Source organism: Pan paniscus, chromosome 2, assembly GCF_029289425.2.
Source record: "Pan paniscus chromosome 2, NHGRI_mPanPan1-v2.0_pri, whole genome shotgun sequence".
In the NCBI taxonomy this organism is placed as follows: Eukaryota; Metazoa; Chordata; class Mammalia; order Primates; family Hominidae; genus Pan; species Pan paniscus.
Genome location: NC_085926.1, coordinates 94,251,481 through 94,260,802, shown reverse-complemented (window position 1 = coordinate 94,260,802; position 9,322 = coordinate 94,251,481). Strand labels below are relative to the sequence as shown.

At 34.2% G+C, this 9,322-nt stretch overlaps 1 pseudogene; it reads right to left on the bottom strand.

Annotated features, from left to right (window-relative positions):
• Positions 1-4,645: 4,645 nt before the first annotated feature.
• LOC100993625 (heterogeneous nuclear ribonucleoprotein K-like) lies at positions 4,646-6,533 on the bottom strand (annotated as a pseudogene).
• Between the last annotated feature and the right edge of the window lie 2,789 nt (positions 6,534-9,322).

Sequence of the window (9,322 nt, the reverse complement as noted above, 5' to 3'; positions counted from 1 at the left end):
TGGGCTCTGACCTGGCTGGAGTTCTGCCCCTACCACTTCCTTAAGTAGCTTTCCCTGCCAACTCAAGTGTCCATAGTGGTTGAAGGGTCTCCTCCTTTTGGGATTCCAGAGGCCTATGGTGAGAATGAGTTGCTCCTTGTCTGTTCAACTCCTGCCCTCTGTGAGAGTCACTGGAAGCCAGGAACAAGTCTCAGTGCATGGTAACCCCATGTAGGGTCCCCAGCTTCTTCCCCCTTCAGCCTAGTCTCTGTTTCTTCCCTCCACCCAGTCTCAATGGCTTCCCTCTGAAAACGTGCTAGCATTGTGTTAGAATTAACAAATATCCCTCCTGTTGGTAAAGAAGGTAACTATTGAATAAATTAAGAAAACTTTTCTCATTTTTCAGTTTAGTTGTTGTCATCAGTTAGTATACATAATTTTTTTCTTTTTTTTTTTTTTTTCAAGATGGAGTCTTGCTCTGTCACCTAGGCTGGAGTGCAGTGGCATATCGGTTCTCTGCAACCTCCACCTCCCGGGTTCAAGCTATTCTCCTGCCTTAGCCTCCTGATTAGCTGGGACTGCAGGTGCCAACCACCACACCCAGCTAATTTTTTTATTTTTAGTAGAGATGGGGTTTCGCTATGTTGGCCAGACTCGTCTCAAACTCCTGACCTTGTGATCTGCCTGCCTCGGCCTCCCAAAGTGCTGGGATTACAGGTGTGAGCCACTGTACCAAACCAGTATTTATAATTTTAAAAAGAAATTTACAATATCAACTTTAACATTAACATTAAACACAAGTTATATTTTTAGTAATGACTATGTTGTATGAAGGAAGAAAAATGGGTAGAGAGAAATGCTAAGATTTTGAACAGTTGTTGGAAGACATAAAATTAATCCATAGACATCTATTTGTGTGGATACCATGTGAAAAATTAACTCCATCATGAGTATGGTAAGTTATAACCCACTTATAAAAAAATTTATGGCTTTCCTTATAGTTTAAACTGTAATATTACTGAGAGACTCATGAATGTCTGCACAAGTGAGTGTGTGTTTGTGTGTATGTGTGTGTATGTGTGTGCGAAGTTACTTGGCTGAACAATAAAAAATAATGAAATATAGCTACAAATCAGCCTGCTGGAATGAACCCAAAGGAAATAAATCTTGGAATTCCTGTTACTATGGATCCACTCTGACTCATAGGGCACAGTTGGAACCTTTCTGCAAAACATGCAGTGCCATAGTTTCCTTCACTCTTCCTCGCTCTCCCAACAGTTTTTGGAGATATTTGTTCTAAAGATGGCAAACTTGTTTTTGTGGAATATTTGGTCTCCACCTGGAAGATTTGGATCAAATTTTTAGGGAATAATTACTCTCTACCTTTCTGGATGATAGATCCTAGATCAAGACCAATGCTTATGAATATGGAATGTAACACTTAGGTTAAAGAAAAACATACCTTTGCAGACAATTGCAGAGTCTGGGACCAGGTTAGAAGGTTAAAATCCATGAAGTGACCCAGTATAATAACTTTTGTAAGGTTTTTACTCTTTGAGGGTGTTTACCTTAAACTATAATGGTAGGGTGGACACCTCACATTTTTTTCCCCAATGACACCTTACATTTTACATATTGTTTATTCTTTTTCTCCTTTGAACTAAGTGTTACATGTAGAATTTGAATACTCGAATGAGCTTATATGCTCGAAGTAAGAAACATAGTCATAAAAGGACATGTAGCATGCTCTGTCTTTTCTTCTTCAACTTACTCTTGTGTAAGTAGCGACATTGAGCCTAATGGGACTTTAGTCTCTGTGTCAGTGCCATGATAAACAATAGAGTTACCAATGACCTCTTGTAGAGAGCAGAAGGTTTGGAATACACATTTCCAGTAGACAGAACCCACATCCCTTTGAGACTCTTTCCAAAATTATTAAGTTGAGGTGGAATATGGTAATCATTTAGGTTGCATGTAAGACATAAAAAAATAACAAAACCAAATTCAGCTAGAATTATCTGTAGGAAAATTCATAATCAGATAATAAGACAATTACTCACTGTAAATGTACATATTTAAAATAAAAATATGATGCAAGTTATGGTCTAAATTATATAGTGGATTCTCATATAGTTTGTTCAGAAGGATGAAAGCAAAAAAAAAGACAGGATTGTCGTTTACAAAATAGAGATAGGAATGACTGCTTCCTATCAACTGCACACAAGTGTGTGAATCAATTAGAGATTGATTTCAGTTGGGAGTGGGAAAAACCTGTAAAGTTCTTAGCTCCTTTGAGATGTTCTGGATGACCTTTAAATCACTTTCTTACTTTTTATTGTACTGTAATTATCTTACCTTGGCAATTAGATACATTCTATAAATGCTTTGCTTACAAAAATATCTGCTTTTGAAATAATAAATTTTAGATTGAATTATGGAGACATAAAAAGTGTTTCTTTCTAAACACTGTAAATTATATTGGTATAACATTTTTCTCCCCCAGAATAATAAATTCACTAGAAAGAAATGTCTAAAATATGAATTTTATTTTATAAAAAAGAATTAAATAAATAAAATTATGTTAAGTCCCAGGGATGTTTTGCACAATGTTTATGTCAAAATTGTTCAGCTTTCCAATTAAGGCACCTGTGATATATAATTTTTACTAAAACTGTGCAAAGGGGAAAGCAAGCTACTCTGCATTTAACTAATATACACAACTTTTGCTTTACATGTATTTTTAAAATGGTTAGAAACTAAAAACGTATTAATTTAGAATGTTTTGAGTACATAAAAATGCTAATTCTAGAATATCTCCAACAGTAAATGAAAACAAGAAATTTAAAAGTCTTTTTAAAATTTTGCGTTTAAATAATCATTTACTCTCAAATTTTATGTTCAGGAGTATATAACCTTAAGGCAATTAACATATTGCCTTTGGGGACTGTATTAGTTTGTTCTCACACTGCTATAAAAACCTACATGAGACTGGGTAGTTTATAAAGAAAAAAGGTTTAATTCACTCACAATTCCACAGGCTGTACAGGAGACATGGCTGGGAAAGCCTGAGAAAACTTATAATCATGGCAGAAGGGCAAAGGGAAAGTAAGCATGTCTTCACATGTAGCAGGAGAGAGAGTGAAGGCAGAAGTGCTACACACTTTTAAACAACCAAATCTCATGAGAATTCACTCACTGTCATGGGAACAGCAAGGGGGATATCTGCCTGCCCCCCCACTCCCTCATGAACCAATCACCTTCCACCAGCTCCCTCCCCACAACACTGGGGATTACAATTCAACATGAGATTTGGGTGGGGACACAGAGCCAAACCAAACCATATCAGGAACTTTTTTATTATTCAAATTAGCAGTTAAAAAACAATTGATATACATACTAATTATTCACTTTATGATGACAGAAAGTGTTTTTTATACTTCTTTCTTCAAAAGAAAATTTAGATATCTTATATATACATATCATTGCAGTTCAAAATACATCAGTTTATTGATGAGATAAATTAATTCAATTTTACCTTGAAAAGAATAGGCATGACATTTAGAGAGACTTTTTGACATTTGTTTTATATCAACTTCTAACATTCAAAAAATAGTCTGTTTCTGAAACTCAAGTTTGAACTGAAAAGGCAGATTTCATTTCAGCCTCTTATGATAGCATATTTTAATCTGTGCATTGTATTTACAACAAAACAAAATAATGTTGAAAAACATTTATTTTCCCTTCATCTCACTTTCAAGTCTTCAAATCTTGATTATAGTTTAAAGAGTGAAAGATTCTTTTTATATCTATATATAAGATTTATATATATGTATAAGATTTGTATATATATATAAGATTACTGTATTTCCTTTTAAGAGGAACATTTCAACAAATTTTGCAGGTGTAAATCAACCCTTGTTCAAATTGGACACACATCAAATCTAGCATCATGGGTGTTTTATTTAGAAGTGAATTTTAACTATCAATACAAATGCCAAGATGCTACACAAAACATCCACAGGAACTTTTTTCATCTTTTTTTTTTTTGAATTGTACACAAACATTTCCTACATAATCCAACATACAACAGAGAAATGGTACATCTTTTTCTTTCAATTTGCATACAATGGAAAAACAAATATATGTGTATTTTACAAAGTTTACTAATAAGACACTAGAGCAAGTTGACAGTTTAAGTCTATAGGTGATAAATTATCTAATAAAAATAATCAATTTTTTCAGCATTAGTCATTTCCATAACCAAGTGTTATTCTGATTAATAAAACTTGCTGCCAATCAGAATTCTGGTATATACTCATACCATTACTCAAATTGTAGTACTGCTCCCCACCTTAGTTCTTCACAGCTACTAACAGAAAATTATTGAAAAGTAGGGGCAAGCATTTGCAAAAACAAACAAAAAATCCCCAGCTTATTATAAGCATGAATATGTATGATGGAATTTCTCCCGAGCAATAGACTTCCAAACTATCAAGAAATCACCAGAACTAAGTTTGCCAAGTTATTTTGCCTATGTCCAACAAGAGACACACTTACATGTCCAACAGAGGAGCTGAAAATTAAACTTAGTGTTTAGTTTGGGGGTGGGTTGGAAAATTCAGCCACCATTTTTAAATGACTGTCTTAAAAAAATGACCACCAAAAATAGGTTCACTAAATTTATTTTAAAAATCATAAAACGTTTCTTACAAAAGAGCATTACATTCTGCACACTGCTCTGAACAGATACCAGGGACATGTGGACTATTGTTACTTTTCCTCCCTGTCCCACCCCCAAGTGTTACAGTGACCACAAAGCAAGGTGTTCACAATAATTACATGGGGGGAATTTTTTTAAACCACCAACAATAACAAAAAATAAAATCCACTCACTCTGCTGCTGTTTCAAAATTTCAGTGTTAGTTTTTGCACGCCCTTCCCCGCCCCAACCCTGTTTGTAAGAAACTAAAACATTACATCTGGTGAACAGCAAAGATTTCACTACACCTCAAATGCAGAACACCTGTGAAGCAGAGGTGTGTTGGCTTTTTAAACAGAAGCAGATAACAAAAAAAAAAGACGTAGTTCTTCACTAGTCTTAGAAAAACTTTCCAGAATACTGTGTCACACTATAAAAAAGAAAAAATATCTTGCATTAGACTCCTTCAACATCTGCATACTGCTTCACACTGTTCTGCAGCAAATACTGTGCATTCTGTATCTGGTCCTGTGTTCCTCTAATGGTAATGATCCAATCTTCCAATCCTTCTAAAGGCTCATCAATTTTGATCGAAGCTCCCGACTCATGACGGATTTGTTTAATCTGCAGACCACCTTTGCCAATAATAGATCCAGCCAAATCTTTGGGAATCGTTACTTGTGTAGTAATAATAAGTCCACCAAGATCACCATATGAGCCACGACCCCCTGCATAGGAATAATCATAACTGGAGCCACCCTGTGGTTCATAAACCATCTGCCATTCTGATGGGCTCCATGTATCTATTGCAGAGTCCCAAGTTTCATCAGCACTGAAACCAACCATGCCATTGTAACAGTCTCCAGGTCTCCCTCTTCTGTCATAGGCCATGAGGTCTCCACCTCTAGGTGGTGGTGGTGGAGGAGGAGGAGGAAGATTCCGAGCTCTGCTACCACCCTGGCCGCCTTGTCCGGGAGGAGGTGGAGGTGGTCCTCGACGAGGGCTCATATCATCATAATCTCTTCTAGATGGAGGCATGGGACGCCCACCCTGACCAGGAGGCATTCTGTCAAAACCACCTCTTCCCCGCATGGGAAATCCCACTGGGCGTCTACAGCGGTCATCAAACATAATTGTAAAACCACCATAATCATAGGTTTCATCATAAAAATTGGGATCATAAGGCTGTGCACATCCTTTGATGGGAGACTCATATATAAGATCAAGGATGATCTTTATGCACTCTACAACCCTATCGGGTTTTCCTCCAATAAGAACAACTCTTGTCAGTGGAATGAGGACAGCATTCCTGGAAAAGCTTGATGGTGGTTTGAGTGTTCTCTCGAAGTTCTTTGATTTTAGCACCTTTGATCCCAATAATTCCTCCTGCTAGACTCTGATGAATCAACAGCCTCAACTCGCAGTCAAAGTCACTTCCTTTATAGTGTTGATAATTTAAGCATTCCACAGCAACAGATTCGAGTGGGAGCTGGCTGGTTGCAGTGGGTGATGGAAACTGCAGGCCCTCTTCCAAGGTAGGGATGATTTTCTTCAGAATTTCTCCAATTGTGTCAATACCAGCACTGATATTCAATATGTGCTCGGGGCCACTGCTGTCTGGGACTGAAACACTGGCATTGTAGTCTATACAGAGAGCCTTGATATTCTTGCCTCCTTTTCCAATCACTGCCCCAGCATTCTTGCTCTGAAGCAGAATGCGTAATTCAACAATCTCATCAGTGTTTCTAGATCTTTTAAATGCTTGTTACTCTTCCATATCTTCTGCAGGGTGTTTACCAAATTCACCATTGGTTTCAGTGTTCGGGAAGGTTTCTTCCGGCTGTTCAGTTTACATATTCTTTTATTAAATGGGCACACCAATCAGTTATTATATATCCTTGCAGAGCAGAACTGAAGCGTTCTGGGTGGGACCAACAACTGACACCCCAGTGCTGCAGTAGCCTATAGGCCGCGAACAAGTGGGCCACAGGCAAGGCGTTGAGGTCGGTGCAGCAGAGAAACAGAGGATAATGGCGTCTGCCGAAAGATCCTTTTTATTTGTTTATTTGTTTTCAACTTACTCTTTAAATCTGAGGTGGTCTATAGTTAAATTTCAGTATAAGGCTAACCTAGTAATGTAACTTAAAAGGCCGTTTCATAAAGAAGAACATCAAAAAAGGTTTTGAGATTTACTTATTGTTAAAATACCTTCTTTGAAGGATTATTGTGATAACTAATTAAAATATCTTAAATAAGAAATATGACACAGTATATGCTTCTTGACAAATTTTGACACTCACACATACACACACTTGTGTTGAATATCTATACATGAAGAAACAGGTACAACTCAAGCTGAAGCAGTCTTTAGCAATTTATCTTTACCTTTTATTTTGAATTTTCTACCAGAAAAGGCAAAAATGAAAATTAAAGGTTATGTAACTTCAATTGTATCCAAAGGAAAAAAAAGAAGCTGAGAAGTTGCAACACGTGATTAAGATTAGCAGATTTTATCCATGTCAATAATTCTAAAATAATTAGCAGTAGAAATCTTTCTTATATAAGGTGAATTGAAAGACAATGCAAAGTATATAACTGATTTCTAAAAATGAACAACAAAAGCCAAAAACACCTTCTTTCATACTTTTTTCCTACATAGATCCTTTGTGAAAAATATTCCAGTATATTGAAGAAGAAAATGAGAGCATGGGTGTAAGTGTTAGATTCAATTAGCCCTAGTATTGCCTGTTGCCAACTAACAATGATCCAATTAACTTATTTCTCTATTATTCTGTGGTTTTGATTTTTTTTCCTCTTGTTTTAACTATAAAACAGAGGAAATTAAACTTGTTCTTTCATTTCACTTTTTGGCAAAATTTTATCTTAATGTAAATTTTATGATTAATACTTTTATTTATCAGTGTAGCATACTTTTCTAATGAATTCATGATAAAAAACATTATTAGTATTTATAGATTAATATATTATGTATTATATGTTAATATGTTATACACCTTTGAAAATAATATGGTGAAAATATAATTAAAAGTTATATATTTCCATATTATATAAATATTTATCTATCTATATATCATATATTATTTAAATATAACTATATTATGATCATATATTAATTATATAGAACCTATTGTTTTAAGCAAATTTGTTATATAAATTATATACTTTATATCATTGATATTAATATATTAACTGACAAATCTTCAATATATTATTTAGTGATAGGCAAATATTACACATGAATTTTTTTGGAAATGCATCTATTATGAGATTAATTACATTATAAATATTAATAATATTTATAATGCCATTTAAAAATTTATAATTTTGTTTCACAATTAATTTGTGTATCCATGACAAATTTTCACTTAATGGTGCAGTAAGATAGATTTAGTTAAAATTCTATTTCTGTAGTTCAGTTTTATAATACAAGCAACTAGAAAATATTGTTCAAATAAGTATATAGAAATGAAAGGAATTTCATTATAACAACATCATAAACTCTTTAAATTTCTTCCAAGATTTTAGCCAAAATCACATATTAGTTTATCAATGAATATCATTTTTTTATATTTTTAATTGAGATTCAATTTACAGGCTGTAAAATGTCACTGGTTTTGTGTTCAATTTTGTGAGTTTTCCAAAACATTTAATGTCATGTAACTACGACCAGATCTATGACAGCTCTATTGTCTCTGCCCTTCACTCTTTCTGTGGATGTTTGTAGGTAAAACCGCTGTTTAGTCACAGCCTCAGGCAAATAGTCATCTATTTTCTTAAAGTTTTTCCTTTTCCTAAATGTCATGGAAATGGATCATGCTGTGTACAACCATTTTTAGTCTTTCTGTCATTTAGCATCATATATTTGTGGTTCAATTATGTTGTATATATCAGTAGTGTGTGGTTTTTATTGTTGAGTAATTCCATTTTATGATGTACCTTAGTGGCTTATCCATTAAGCAGTTGTAGGGCATTTGGAGTGATTCCAGTTTTCCATAATTGCTATTAAAGCTGCTGTAAACATTACTATATAGGTTTTGGAATGGTCATAAATTTTCATATTACTTGGCTAATATTTACAAGGAAAACTGTTGGTACACATGTTAAGTAGATGTTTACCTGTATAATCAACTGTCAAATTGTTTCCCAAAGTGACTGTATTATTTTGGATTTCCACTGTCAAGCTATAAGAATTCTAGTTGCTCTGCATCCATAACAGAATTTGAAAAAATTAATTGAAATTAATTGACTACATCTATGGATCAATTTCCAGACTTTTTATTTTGTTCTGTTGATATGTGTTTTTTCTTTTGGCAATACATACTGTATCTAGTATACTATAGAGTTAGATTAACTCAAGAAATTGTGCAGTGTAAGGCTAACTTAGTTCTTTCTCAATTTATTTTGGATATTCTAGTTTCTTTCAAAGGAATTTGTTGATTTCTATAAAAGTAATGTCAGCCTTCATTTTTACTGAGATTGTAATATATTCATAATGCAGACTGGGGAGATTGCCACAATTGGGATTTCCAATATGTAAAATTAGTATGTATCTCTATTACTCTTTTGATTTCTTTCATCAATCTTTTATATCTTGATATACATAACTATTTCATATATTTGGTA